Raw genomic sequence first — 15,915 nt, forward strand, 5'->3', positions numbered from 1 at the left:
CGAGGGGAAGGTTGAGGGTGGTTCAAACAGATTAGGCAATTGAGAATGAAGATGATATTTATATGCTGAATGAGTCATACTTCTCTGGGTCTGAGTGGCCTCATCTGTAAAACACGGATATTAAATCCTTATAGTGCTTACTATATAGTACTTACTATATCTTCTCTTCCAGTCTGAAACAATAAAGTAGTCTTGGCCTTAAGTATGCAACATGGCAGTTGTTCTATGTAATCGGTGACAAAAGATACAATATAAACAGGATTCCCACAGCCTTCCATTATCTGAAAAGGTTTGATTAATAAATCTCGTGTTTCACAGAGGTGGAGGCTCAATTTGTCGTATGTAAGGAGCTCACCAGAGGCATGCAGGCACCCTTATAAAGGCAGGCACCTGTGCCTCTGATCATCTACCTTGAGGGAAAGTTACTTTTCAGCTCTTATCTTCTGTGCTCTTTTTTCTTAATTTATTCATTTTTAGCTTTCAATATTCACTTCCATATGTTTTAAATTCTCTCCCCCTCTTTACCCCCTCCCTCCTCAAGGCAGCATGCAATGTGATACGGGCTCTATACATGCATTCCTATTAAACACATTTTCACATTAGTAATGTTGCATAGAAGAATTATAACAAATTGGAGAAATCATGAGAGAGAAAAGTAAGCAAAACAAAATAAAACAGAAAAGAAAATAGTCTGCTTCACTCTTCATTCTGACTCCATAGATCTTTTTCTGGATGTTAATGGATTTTCCAACATGAGTCCTTTGGAATTGTTTTAGGTCCTTGTACTGTTGAGACGGGCTAAGTCTATCAAAATAAGTCCTGGCACACTGTGGCTGTTACTGTGTATAATGTTCTTCTGCTTCTGCTCACTTCACTCAGTATCAGTTCATACAAATCTTTCCAGGTTCTTCTGAAGTCTTCCTTATAACCCAATAGTATTCCATTACATTTATGTATCACAATTTGTTCAGCTATTCCCCAATTGATGAACATCCCTAAAATTTCCAGTTCTTGGCCACCACAAAAAGAGTTACTATAAAAATTTTTACCATGTGGGTCTTTTTTCCATTTTTATGATCTCTTCGGGATACAGCCCTCGAAATGGCATTGCTGAGTCAAAGAGTAAGCACATTTTTGTAGCCCTTTGGCCATAGTTCCAAATTCCTCTCCAGAATGGTTAGATCAGCTCACAGCTCCACCAACAATGAATTAGTGTTCCAACTCTCCCACATCCTCTCCAACATTCATCATTTTCCTGTTTTGTCATTTTAACCAATCTGAAAGGCGTGATGTGGTACCTCAGAGTTGTTTTCATTTGCACCTGTCTTATCAGTAGTGATTTACAGTATTCTTTCATATGACTATAAATAGCTTTAATCTTTTCCTCTGAAAACTGCCTGTTCATATCTTTTGAGCATTTATCAATTGGGGAATGACTTGTATTTGAGTAAATTTGACTCAGTTCTGTATATATTTTAGAAAGGCCTATATCACAGACACTAGTTGCAAAAATTCTTTCCCAGTTTTCTGCTTCCCTCCTAATCTTGGTTGCATTGGTTTTATTTGTGTAAAAACTTTTCAATTTTGCATTTCATAATGTTCTTTATCTCTTGTTTGTTCATAAATTCCTCCATTCTCCAGAAATCTGACAAATAAACTAAAGAAAGGATTTTTTTTTAATCAGACTCAGATGTGGTGGAGAGATTCTTTGGGTCAATTATCAATAGCAGATTCTAGTGGGAGTTTCCCAATTAGGAAGAGAAAGTAGATGAGGGTCCAAATCCATAAACTGGGATTCCAGAAATGTGTTTTGGCATGTAGCTACCACAGTTATTTTGGAGTCTCATCCAATCAGGAGCTGCACTCATTTACACAGTTGACATAGGGTCAGAATGAGTCAGGGCAATGGAATAGTACAGGCTGTCAGTGATTGTATGTTTAATGTCAATAATTCACTTAACATATGTAATTCCATATTGTAGTCCTCTACATATACTACAATATTGGACAATGTATTTCAAAAATCATAATTATCTTAGGAGATATCAGATTCCTTACAGTGAACATCTCATGGCTCCAGTTCTATTTTTTTCAAAGACATTAAAATGAAAATTATATGGTTCTGTGTAATTAAGTTGTTGGATTTTGTGTTAATTCACAAATATTAGGTGATTTTTAGACAATAATGCTAAACTTGACAGTTTTGTATAATATTTATGGAAGTGTCCCCATTGGTAGGAATACTTGTATTCAACTCCTACCTCACAAACTTACTGGTTTTTATGACTTTGGGCAAGTCACTAAACATCTGTTACTGTCTCCATCAACTCTCTAAGGCTAGAAGTTGAAATCAAATGCTAATCTTTAGTGTTAGAGATTTTTTTTTCCATATTGGAAATTCCTTATGCCAATGAAATTGCAGGTCTAGTTTTTTTTATACTGACATAAATATTTCAAGAGCACACCAGAGTATTTTTTTCTTTCTATTATTCCAAAACGTCCAGATGTGTTGCACTCCTAAGAAACAAATTGCCAGAAACTCAAATGTACCTGCATTGACCTCTTCTATGGCTTCATCTCATTAAGAATATAGACTTACCTTGGAAAAAGTAATTTGTCTTCTCCACTGTATTCTTCTCTCAACTCATCTTAATCTGTGAATTTGAATCACACTTTGGTTATTTAATAGGTTGCCTTATAGAATAGTCCCTTTCTCATCTTTTCTTGAGTTCTCAAGAGGAGGTTAAGACAGGTACATTTAAGTTTCTGAAAATTTGTATCTATAGACATTTTGCTCTCCTTCTCAGAAGCATTTACCAGTTCCATAGTACTTAGGGCTAGCAATGGGCCAAAGAAGATGAGGAAGTCAGGTTTCACAGAGATTTGGGCCCCACAATGGTTGGTTTCATGGAAAAGATTAGGGCAGTTGAAACAGGCACTAACCCTTTACTGTCAGGTCTTCAGTGAAGAAATCTGAGTACTTTGTCAATGAAATAAGGTACGATAATCTACAGTATGGACTTTTCTGTTCTTTCTTGTTCTGTAGTGATACACATATGGGCCTTGATTTCTTAGCTTCCCTAGGAGTTTTGAGAGATGGCAGGATGATTTCTTTATTATTACTTTATCCCAAGGGTCCTTTCCATGTACAGGAAAGAAAATACCATCTCTCAATCTCACTGGACCTGTGGACTCATAAGACACTAGGATTTTATTATTAATAGATAGTTTTCAAGGACCTTATTATTGATACTCAAGAGCTAGTAATGCCTCTGAGAGGGGGAGCGAAATGTTTAGAGATACTGGGAATCACTGGTGGTTCTGATTCCTTAGTCCTTTGGATAATAGCTTCAACAAAGGGCTCCTATATTTTCACTGAATGACTTTGGGCAACAACTGAGATTCTTTGATGATAGGGATAATAGTTATGGTTCTTTCCCTAATGGAATTCAGCCCCTTTTGATGGTCATCACAAGGATCTGCTGTGTTATATGCAGAACTTCCAAAACATGAACAGGAGCTAGAGAGAGGAGGAGGGCCCCAGAAGGTGGCCAAATGGAAGACCCCTGAGTATTCATTGTTGTCATCAGAATCACTCTACACCAGTAAAAGAAATTCCTCCCTAGTACAGAATGAGGATATTTCATTACTAACTTTTGTGTTCATATTTACCATCATTCTAATACTAATTCTTAGATATAGTAATAAGAATGAAAATAAGACTAGGATGATGGCTATGGTGAAGACTAAAATTATGAATGATTAGGACACTAAATGATACATAGTGACAGGTTGATCACCAGCAATGGAAACAAACTCCACATTACCAAAATGTTCCAGATTTAGAGGTGTCCATTCTATGTAAACAATTTCTATGTATGTAGTGGAGAGGGTGTTAAATGGAGATCCATTTTAATGGCTACTTCTTTTCCAATCCTACAGTTCCATAACTCAGAGAAAGGAAATCACTTTGTTGTGACTGAATTTATCATTGCAAGCTTAACAGGGCAGTCAGAACTATAGCTTTTCCTTTTTTTTCCTATTCCTGGAGATCTATATAGTCACCATGGTAGGAAACATGGTCATGATCACCTTGTTAACTGGACAGAACCAGCCTCTAACCTGTGGGTGGTCAGAGCCTAGCAGAGTAGACTAGTGACAGGAGAGTCAAGAATCAAACAGAAGTTTAAATTTAAAATGAGGGAAATGGCTTGAAAGTGCCAGAGCCCTGCCCTTAGTGGGGGGATCCACTTTAGTGTGGACAAATCTCAAGACTTAAACTAATGGCTGTGCAATGAGCTGTAGCCCTGCCAATGAGGGGTAACAAAAACAATGTGACAAGTTTGATTCATAACAGAGTTTCATGAACAGAACATGGATATAGCAGGTGCTTGTCCAAGCTCAGAAAACACCTACTGCTGGTCAAATATGATAATTATTTAAAACAATTCTGGGATTTTGCTGGGGTTGAAATTGTCCAGAGGGTGAAAACAAAGTTTGTTGCTATGCCAAGCTCAGGGCACAGCTTACTTGGTGGGTCTTAGCTTTTTAAGACAAGGTTTCTCCTAATAGTATCTTGAAAACCTTAATTGGTCTTAATTTCCTCCTTAACCACCAACCCCATGTACTATTTCCTTAGTTTTCTGTCCTTCGTTGACTTCTGTTCATTCCCAAAATGCTGGTGAGAGAGAAGAACATTGTCTCTTGCCATGAGTGCATGATTTTGCTCTATTTTTTCATTTTTAAAAGCAATTACTAAGTGTCATGTTGGCAGTGATGACATATGAGTTCTAGAGCCTTATACTGTATGTTATCTCATCCTATTGGGTCTGTTCCAGGCTGATGGGTGGAGTGGGTGCAATGTCTGTGTTTCATACCACAATTCATATAGGCTTCATCCTAAGAGTTTACTTCTACAAGGACAATATTGTTAATAATTTCTTTTGTGATCTTCTTCCCCTCTTAACCTACATCAATGAAGTAGAGCCTCTGGCTTTCAATTCATTTAATTTCTTTATTTCAATGTTAACCATCCTTAGCTTTTACAGGGTCATCCTCTTCAGCATCCTCTGGACCTAGTCCAGCGAGGAAAGATGCAAAGCCTTCAGCACTTACAGCTCCCATATCCTCACTGTCTCTCTACTTTTTTGGTTCAGCTGCATTTATCTATCTACAGCCTTCTTCTACCAGCTCCAGGGACAAGGGCAAAGTCTCTTCTCTGTTTTACACCATAGTGATTTCTGTGCTGCACCCCCTGATCTACAGCCCCAGAAATAAAGATGTCAAGGTTGTACTGAAGAACATCCTGGAGAGAAAGATGATTTTATGGAGAAGAGAAAGATTGTGGTAATGGGATCAAAGGCTTTGTTGATGTTTTTCCTTTGGAGGAATAATATCTTATCTTCTTTGGCAAGGAAAGACGAACACAATCTTATCTTCTCATGTGGCCTGATCCACTGACATGTTTCTTCTGCCCAAAACCTCTTTCCTATTATCTCCTCGAGTTTTCCTTGCCCTCTCAGTCACAATATAGGAACTATTTATGTAGTAATGAAAGGGAGATCTCTTAGTAGTGAAATGCTAAGTATCATGTGTTAAGTCATGTGGTTGCAAGCACTTGCAGAGCCAAACAGCATTGTAATCAGCCCATTCTGTGGATCAATAAGTTTGTAATTCTCCCATGTTGTTGTAATAAGAAGCTTTGTCTACATTCAAAGGCTAATATTTGTATAGACTTTAAGGTTTATAGACTACTTTGTGTATGTTATCTCATTTGATCCTCACAACAACTTTTAAGACATATGCCATTATTTTCCCTATTGTACAAATCAGGAAACAGAAGGTGAACATGGTTAAGTGATTCCCAAGAATTACACAGCTCGTAACTTGAGACAATATTCAAACTCAGGTCTTTCAGATTCTAAGTCTAATACTATCCATCATGCCACTTAGCTGCTGCAATTTACTAGAAAGTTTCAAAAGACAAAGAGTCTTCTGAACCCATTGAAACTAGGCTTTTAATTTTTAAAATCTGGGATTTTAAAAATGAGGAATTTTAGGCCTAGCATTTAAATGTCTTGCTCAAGATGATACAGGCAGAATTTGAACCCAAGGTCTCTGATTCTAGAATCAGTGCCTCAAGAGCTAAGGTTGGTAGTTTATTCCTGCAAAGCAGATTTACCCCTAGAATTATGAGAAAGTTTGAGTGTAATCATGTGAGGATGGTTCTTCTCTGAGAACTTGGACCTGACAGTGTGAGAGTTGGTAGAAGTGCACAAGACAACCTAGAGATTAATTAGGTATCCATATGTTCTATAAGGGAGGTATGAAGTCCTACAAAAGGGATGGCCACCTGAGGTCTATGTTACAGAAGCTGAAGGTTTAGAATAGAAAATGAAAAAAAAAAAGGAATGATCCCTGTTAGTAAAGAGTTTATAATATAGGGTAAAACAGAAGGTTTTTTGGCAATGCCCAGTGTTCTTGTTGAGGTCTGGGAACCATATTGAGGTTTGGGGTGCTTAGGACCCTAAAATACTGACATGCCAGGTCTTACCTGAATGAATTCAACTCAAAACTTCTTCCAGCCAAAGTAAAACAAAGTTCATTAAAGGCTCGCCATATTGGGTTGACTCTTAAGGAACTTTGCCATTTGTGATACCTGTATTAACAAGCAGGCCAGACAGAATCTCAGCTAGACAGAGTCAGAGCTGCATTGAATCTGAACACCTTCATGGAGGCAAGATGGAACTTATATACAGAAAGTCATGAGAAAAATCTAGAGGTAGTCTAGTAGTCTTGGAGGAGGATCTAAGGATGATCTTGATGAGACTGGGATAAGTAGTGATATAATCAAGGATGGGAAACATCTGGAGACAATTGGGTGGTATCAGACAATGCCAGGCTTCCTTGGGAAGCAGGTGGGGCAATCAAGAGGTAACAGCAATGGAGGGCCAGGCTAGGTTAAGGGTAACAGATTTGAGTATGAAAGGCCAGATTAAGTGGGAAGCTTCAAGAGGAGTTCAAGAAGGTTCCCAGTGTCTGAACCCCATCAGTCTGAAGGATAAAGCATCAGGGTAGATGGTAATTCATGGTGGACCTTGGACCTTAGAGAGAAAATGATTTAAGATCAGAGACTATTCCTACACACAAAAACCATAGTTTGACTATGTTGCATAAGTGCAGTCAAGACTTCAGTATCACACCATTACCTGTAGCAGAAATTATAAACTCAGTCCAGCATTCAAGGCCCTTCTCAATCTCAATTTGTCTTAAAACTACATTTCTAGCCTTATTTCACACTACTCTACTTCACATAGTCTACATTTAGACAAACACTAATAGTCCCTGTTCCTCATGCTAATTCTTTCTTTCCTCCCTCTAAGCAATATGTGCTTCTCCAGTGGGCTACTAGGTGGTGCAGTGGATAGAGCACCAGTGCAGGAGTCAGGAGGACCTGAGTTCAAATCTCACCTCAGACATTTAACACTCACTAGCTATGTGACCTTGGGCAAGTCACTTAACGCCAATTGCCTCATCCTGGGTCATCTCCAGTCATCCTGTTGAATGTCTGGTCACTGGATTCAGATGACTTTGGAAGAGAAGTGAGGCTGGTGACCTTTCACAGCCCTCCCTCACTCAAAACAAAGTCAAGTGCAAGTCATGTGATCATTTCTCTGATGGCATGGTCTTCTTCGGCAACTAGGAACAAACACACATGTTCTCTTCCATGTTTGGAAGGGGTGAACTCACTCATATCTCTTCCTGTTGAAATCCTATCTGTCTTTCAAGTCCTAGATCAGGTGCCCCTCTTCCATGAAACCTTTCCTAATATCCCTCTTTTCATATCTCTTTTGCTACATGGTTGACTATATACACATTTACATTATATACATAATTACATGGCTGTAGAGGGCCGAGCTCTGGACCGTGGCCCCCTGGTGAGCCCGGAGCCACCCGGGGGGTGAGAACCCGCCTTCGGGTGCTGGGAACGCCCCTTACAGAGCTGGCTCTGCCTCCAGGGTGGAACATGGGAGGAGCTACGGCAGGGTATATCGGGGAACACGGAAAGGTCAGGGAAGAGTGATGTAAGCAATGAAGTGCAGTAAGCAGCCTCCTGGGGTGAACTGTTTGGTCATTCCCCTCCCCCACAGGAGGGGGCTGGAACTGTTGGAAGACCAGTAAAGTGGTTGGCTTACAGGAGAGGTAAGCTTCCAGGTGACGGCTTGGGCACATGGCTAATTATATTCTAACTAGTCCTATAGCCATTTGTATAGCTACTCCCCTCTCATAATTTGTGAGATCTTTAATGTCAGAGTTTATGTCATTATTCACCTTTGTACTTTCAATATTTAGTGCAGCATCTTGAATACAGTAGGAGGTTAATAAAAATGTATTGACTTGAATTGAAAGGGATATGTAAAGTAATCATATTTTAGTATTATAGCTATTAAAAGGTAGGTACAATATTTGTTTGATTGTCTCTTTGTAATGCCAATGCTATACCTATAACAGCTGCTATGAATATGCCAATGCAGGGTTTGTTGGCAAAATATAATAAACTCTCCTACTCCAAGACAGAACTCAAATATCTATTTAGAACATTGCTATTAGGATACCAGATGGTAAGATTTAGTAAGGTACTCATCAGCAAACCAGGGAGTGAAGACATTGCAAGTAAGTTCCCTTAGACAAGCTCTTCCCTTAGGCAAGTTCTTCCCTCAGCCTGTTTCTCTACCTGCTTATCTCTCTGCCCACACTTTCCTTCCAAGCAATACAATATACACTCTTTGGAATCAAAGACTAGGTACTTGATTGACTTAGTGCTGAAAAGCTTGGAAATCAGCACTTAATTGGAAAGGTATGGAAAGCCCTATGGCCCAGAGCCTAATTGACTGCACCTGGGCTCCACATGAAGCCTATTAATGGGCAGGGAAGATCCTCTATCCTATTAACCTTGCACTCTTCCATAGCTCCTAGTATGATAGTACCCCAATAGCCCTATTAAAAGGCTCAGATTCAATCTTGCCCTCTTATCAATACAAGCTTCACAAATGATCAAATTTTAAAAATCTGTAACGTTGGCTAAACTTTTAAGCAGTCGGAGCATTTGTGATGCTTGCAACTTCTCAGACTGAATCTGATCCCTTTAATGAAAGTAAGATGGATCTTTTACACAGAAGACTGTGGGTACAGAGAAGGAGTCTAGATGGAATTAAGGGAGTTGTGGCCTAGGGTGGGCCGGAGGTAGACAATGAAAATACAGTTAAGTAACTGGGAAGGGCTTATTGCCCCAGACTAATACCAGGGACCTGGGTCACCTTGGAAAGTCCAGGGGCTTTTCCTTTCTGGAGTCCAGATCCCAAAGACATGGTTGTTTCCTTCAAGGGGTTCAGGTCATATCCCCATCATTGTAACTGATATCTTACAATCTACATTAGCAGATATGGGTGATTGCAGCAGAAAGAGACATTTTTCTCATCAAAACCTGTAAGGAGGAAGGATACTTAGGCTAAACTTTATCTAAAGAAAGATATCAAGGCATAACTAGAGTGAAAACTCAATGTTATTAAACCATATACTATGGAAACCAAAATACTAATATATATTTAGAGTACATTAAGAGAGACATAGTATTCAAAACCAAACAGGTGATAGAACCACTATGTTCTGCTCTGGTCAGACCAAATCTGGAGGACTGGTCTCAATTCCAGGCATTGTTATTTTAGGAAAGACATGAATAAACTGAAGAGTTTTCAAAGAAAAGTAAGGAAGATACAATAGAACCTCAGTTTTTAAATGATATTTGTTCCTAGATTTTGTTCATCATGAGATTTGTTCATATTGAAAAAGTGAATTTTCCCATAGGAAACAATGTAAAGTCAGATAATCAGTACCACATCCCCAAAAATATTCATATAAAAATAATTATTTATAATTTTAAGTAAATATTTTTGTCCCTGATATGCCTGAAATACAATAGCAATGATTAGTACACAATATAAACTGAAAATAAAATAAACTAACCTGCACTTTAGCTTTGAGAAGAGTAGTGGCTGGCATGAGGGAGATGAGAGGGAGGAAGAGAAAGGGTTATTGCTTGGAAGCAGAATCTCCTATGAGAACTTCAAGGATTTCAATGTCAGGAATCTTCTCTCTTATGTTACTTTCACTGAAGACTAACACTACTGCCTTCACTTATTTTTTTGTTTTTTACAATCACTTGCATATTTTGACTCACTGATTTTTTTTTCTCTATATTCACTTCTGACTAGGAATCTAACAATTGTTTTTGATGCTTTTTTAAAAAAATAATTTGTTTTCAGTTTTCAACAATCATTTTCATCAGTTTTAAATTTTCTCCCCCTCACTGCCCCCCTGCGACAGCATGGAATCTTACATGGGTCCAAAAAAAAATTTCCCTAGTTGATCATCATCCTTTGATGAGCCGTTCAAGTTCAAACATAATGTTCATACTGCGAGTTTTTGTTCATCCTGCAAGACAAATTTTGTGAAAAAAATTTTTCCTCATCTAGTGAAGCATAAGTAGACATGGTTACTCATAAACCAAGGTTCTACTGTAGTGAGAAAGGATTCAAGAGCTTGCTATCATGCTATGTAAAGATCAGTTGAAAGAACAGTGAGGTCAGGGTGGGGGGAAAATATCCTGGAGCAGAGAAGATTTCAGCAGAGAACAAGATAACTGTCTTCAAATGTTTGAAGAGCTGTTTTGGGAAATTATTATTAGACTTGTTCTGCTTGGGCTAGATTAGAAGCATCTGTGGAATTTGCAGATAGGCAGAGACTTGATGTGTAGAATCCTCAAAACTAAAAGTATTCAACACTAAAATAAACTGTTTTATGGGGTAACAGGTTGTCCCTCACTAAAGGTCTTCAGGCAAAGGCTAGAAGATTATCTGATGAAGACCTTATAGACAGGATTGTTAGCAAGTTACATCTTGGCAGAATGACAGAGATGACTAATCAGTAGAGTAAGTTTCACTAGATGATTTCTAAGACCCTTTGTAAATCTCAAATTCTATGACCCTAGGATATGAAATGTGCTTTCAAAAGAAGAATAAGGAATCCCAAGAGTCAGTAATGCCATAAAATGCACATCTCTATAGTTTGGACTGAATGCATACATTTTTATTTCTTGGATTGGATCACTCATCCATGGTCACAAAGGCACAAACTGGCATTTTTGAATAACATAAACTCAGAGAAACATTTCCCAGATATTGACTTACAGACAGTTCTCCAAGGATGTCTACTTTTAAATACTATTTTTAATTAATCTCCCAGGTCCTTTTCTTCTTAGTGATCCAAGTAATTTTTGCCATATAGGTCTCATTTCAATGTTGAGACTGTAGACAAATGTTTGGTCCCTTGTGCAGTCTGAAGTGGTAGTTGAGTGCAGACTGCGGATCATAATGGGTGCTCAGTGCAGAGACACAGGTGATGTATTTAAATAAGGGCCTGTGGAAATCCAGGAAACAGATAAAGAATCAAAGTTATTTAGTTCAGCCCCCTGCATCAAGGCACAATTCAACTTAATCTTTTCAAAGATTCTAGGCAAGATATGTTATACCTCCCTAATAATTATCGCATCTCTGATATAGTGTAGTGGAGAGAATACTGAAAGTAGGTACAGTCAAGAAGACGAGTTTCGATCTTGCCTCAGACAATTGCTGTGTGATCCTGGGCAAGTCATTGAGCCTTTCTGGACCTCAGTTTCTTTATCTATAGAATGAGAGAGGAAGAGGTGACTCCACAAATCTCTTCAAGTTCATATCTGTGATGTTATGATTTATGATCCTTCATACCATAACTAAAATCTTTTTTTGGCTTCTGAAAAACTAACCAAAATGTACATTGGGGAAAAAGGAAAACTGGTGGGCCTATTTCCATTGGCATTGAAAACCCTTGGCATGTTACATGTTTGTGTATTTTTGATTGATACCTATAAATATATCTATATATATATATATACATACATACATGTACATACATGTATACTTGAGTTCAGAGGTATATGTGAACTCAAGTTTTTATATTTGGAAATCAAGACACAGAGAGGCTTTTCTGGTCCTTTGATATCTTCCCCAATGTTAAGAATTGTACATTCTAAGTTGAAATCAAAAAAGATCCTGGGATGGAGTGGTAGATCTTGTTCATTATTATTTCATTTGTTTCATTAATGACAAAAAATTTCCACAGAACAATTAAATCAACATATGCCAGGAAAGAATCAAAGTAAATGGAAATAAAGTACATATCTGGTTTCCCAATGTAACCCTGGGCACATCATTTAACCTCTGTTTTCCTCAGTTTCTTCATCTATAGAATGAGAATAACTATAGGATAATAATAGCACTACCTACTATGACAAGGATCAAATGAGATAATACTTATAAGCACTATATAAATGTTAGTTATTATTAGTATTATTATTCCCAAGGGCTACTCATACTTCAGTGACAGGATGATTATAAAATAAAACAAATGAATTGAATGGTCATTTCTCAACTTGTCAAGTTTAACTTCTGATGGTTTGATATTTAGCCTACCTTCACCCAACTCCAATTATTGACCCATGTCATCTAAGACTACCCAAATAAAACATTTTACTCTTGTCAGGCCAGTCACCTCCAATTTAATGTACATTACACACTCATTTTTTCCCCTACCTTTGTTTGTGCAATTATACTCAATCAGAATGTTCTTTCTTCATGCTGAATATTCAAACTTTACCTCTTCTTCTAGGCCCAAATCAATTTTCACCTTCTGAATGAAGCCTTTCTAATTATTTCAGCCTATATCAAAGGTGCTTATGTAATTTAACACTCAAAGTAGAACTTAATTTTTGTAATATTGAACAACATTCAAATTATTCTATGGGTATCACTCTTGTCTCTACAACTAAATTTATCCGTTTCTGAAGGGGAAACAACCATACTTCATATCTATGTTCCTCAGCTCAAAGACACATGTATAATCTATTCCAAATAAATATATTAATTTATTAATTGATGATCTTCCTCCTTTGAGTAATTAAGAAGGTTGAAGATATGAATCACTTGATTTCACCTTGAAACCTCAACACAAGCAAAAGTTTATGTATCCATAATGTAATAATTCTAAGAATGACTTCATTTTTCTCCCTTTGGTGTCCTTCTTAAAACCAAGTCAAAGATTCTGAATATATTGAAAGAAGATAATAAAGTTTTTCCAACATATCTCCTTGGGACATCAGACAAAAGTTAAAAAAAAGATATTTTCACTGTTTTTTTTTCTCCTTCATCTTCTTTCCTGAAAAGGATCCCTTTCTGCATTCAATTTGAAATTATGGAGGATGCAGAGGATAATCAATTTATCTATCCTTCTGTAGTGTCAATGGAACCCTATTGTCCTCAATTATCTGTCTGCTTCTTCAAAACAGGGAAGGGAGGGAGGAGGGGAAGAAGGAAAGAAAGGAAGAGGAAGGAAAAAAGAAAAGAATGTAAGAAGGAAAAAGGGAGGGAAAAGGGAGGAAGGAAAGAAGGAAGGAAAGAAGGGAGGAAGGAAGGAAATATATTTTTGGATCTTTTTCTTCCCGTCACTTTAAATTTTACAGAAATGTTTCATCTCTAGGAAGGTGTTGATCAAGAACTCATTCTGAAGTTTTGGTGCTATGTGTTTGAGTTAATTTTATCAACCCCACTGGTATAGTTCACCAACTAGGTTGCAGAAGGAATTCTCCCCCTCACCCCTATCCCCAGAAGAAATCTGTTAAACAACAGGGAATCCAAGGGGCATTTCATGTGAAAAGAGAAGAGATAAATATACTTGATTTCTTCCCAGCACAGCTGGATCCCTGGTGAGGGGAGACCTTGGGGATTCACTGTCTCTGTATCTATAATAAAGTCCAAGGAATCTGCAAATGAAGGATCAAACTCTCATATTGAAAAATTAATACTGGAGAGATTTTGGTAAGATAGGAACATTTATGCACTGCCAGTCAAGTCATAAATCAGTAACATTAATAAAAATTACTTTATTAAAAATATTTAGAATTTTACAGATTTTAAAAAAAAACAGTCATCAATTATTCTGGTAAAACTGAGAGGCTACACTTTTTTCTTGCACTATCAGGGGATGACCTGAGATGATGATTCCAAAAATTTCAAGATTATGATTATCAGCACAGATCAAAACTTGAGATCCATGTTCTCACAAAAGAAGCAGAAGGATCAGCGCCAATGATTTTCACCAATTGCACCATTAAAGCCATTTGCCCTTTGTACATTGTTATTGAAGAAGGTAGAAGGCTCAACATTGGAAGGTGAGTTTCTAACATAACTTTTCTTGTTCACCTATCTGAACCCAAAGCTATAGAAGCTCAGAGCTCTTTGAAACAATACTTGCCCAGCTTCTTAGCCATGCAGAAATCTAGAGATTCTAAAAGGCATGTGAGGATTGAGTATATTGCTGGTATGGGAGACAACCAGTGAAAAGGAATAGAAACTGGAGATAAACTGTCATGTATGAGGAAGATTAGGAAAGTCAGGATTATTAAAGCTACAATTATGAAAACCAGGAAGATTAGGAAAGCAATGTGTGATAAGACTGGAAAGGTAGGTTGGTACCAAGTTATAAAGGGCTTTAAATAATAAATGGAAAATATGGAAAATATGTTTATGTATATATACACATATACTATATATAGTGTATGTATATACATATATATGTATGTGTGTGTATATACTCAACTAGATTTAGGAATATATATATCTTTAGATATAGTTATATATACACACACATATACATATAAATACATGCACACATACATATATATGCTTTTTCATATGTTTAATACATACATTATACACAGATATAATCCTAGAGAGAATGGAGTTTATTAAAAGGAGATTGACTGAGATTGGCTGAGGTCACACCTGAGCTTTAGGAAAATCATTTGGACAGCTGTGTGGTGACTGGGATTGGATTGTGGAGACATGAAGTAGGGGGACTGTTGCAGTAGTTGAAACAGAAGGGTATTTAAGTAGTTTAGGCAAAAGGTAATAAAAACCCAAACTAGACCAGCGTGTATAATAGTGGACAAATAGGAAAGATATTACATAAGCAAAAAATGACAAGATTTGGCAACTGTTCTTACATGTGAGAGTGAAGACTTAAGAATGACAATGAGGCAGCAAACCTGAGTAACTGAGAGGATAGTGACACTTTTAGCAAAAATGTGAAAGTTCAGAAGAGGGGTTGAGTTTGAGGGAAAATATTTAGTTGTTTTGGACATCTTGAGTTTGAGACACCTAAGTGATATCTTCTTTGTGAAGTTCAGGAAACAATTGGTGATAAGGAATAACAGCTGAGGATAGAAACTGGGCTGCATATATGGATCTGGAAATCATTGACATAAAGATAATAATTAGATGTCTGTATATGAAGTCAACCAAGAAGGAAAGTTAGAGGGAGAAGGGAAGAGAACTCAGGATGGAACTAAGGAGAGAGAACAGCAGGTATGATGTGGATGACAATATAGAAAAGAAGACTTGAGAAAGGTCAGTCAGACAGGGAGAACCAAAATAGCGCAGTGTCACAAACCCAAATATGGTTGAACGGAAGCATGTATAGAGAGAAAGAGAATTATAATGCTCTTGCAATCTCCCAGAACCTAATATATTTTAATAGAATCCTTATCCAACTGATATTCTTCTTACTGAGTGACTAAGATTGGTCACTGAGCCTTTATATGACCTTTTTCTTATTTCTGACATGGAGACCTCATCTCACCCTAGGAAAGGTCATTCGCCATTTGTGGTTTTCCCAGTAGAATTCATAAACATGATGCAGAAGCTGGAGGCAAATGGATGAATATGAGTATTTAAAATGAACACTTAAAAGTCAAGCCCTTCCCTG

At 37.4% G+C, this 15,915-nt stretch overlaps 1 long non-coding RNA gene across 1 annotated transcript in view; it reads left to right on the top strand.

Moving 5' to 3' along the window:
- The first annotated feature begins 8,079 nt into the window (after positions 1-8,079).
- Positions 8,080-15,915, top strand: part of LOC140509006 (uncharacterized) — a 60,650-nt gene continuing 52,814 nt past the window's right edge. The window contains exons 1-2 of the long non-coding RNA XR_011968547.1: positions 8,080-8,202; positions 14,131-14,320. This is a non-coding gene — a long non-coding RNA (uncharacterized lncRNA). The remainder of the gene's footprint in view (positions 8,203-14,130; positions 14,321-15,915) is intronic.

This window comes from Notamacropus eugenii, chromosome 5 (genome assembly GCF_028372415.1).
Source record: "Notamacropus eugenii isolate mMacEug1 chromosome 5, mMacEug1.pri_v2, whole genome shotgun sequence".
Lineage (NCBI taxonomy): Eukaryota > Metazoa > Chordata > Mammalia > Diprotodontia > Macropodidae > Notamacropus > Notamacropus eugenii.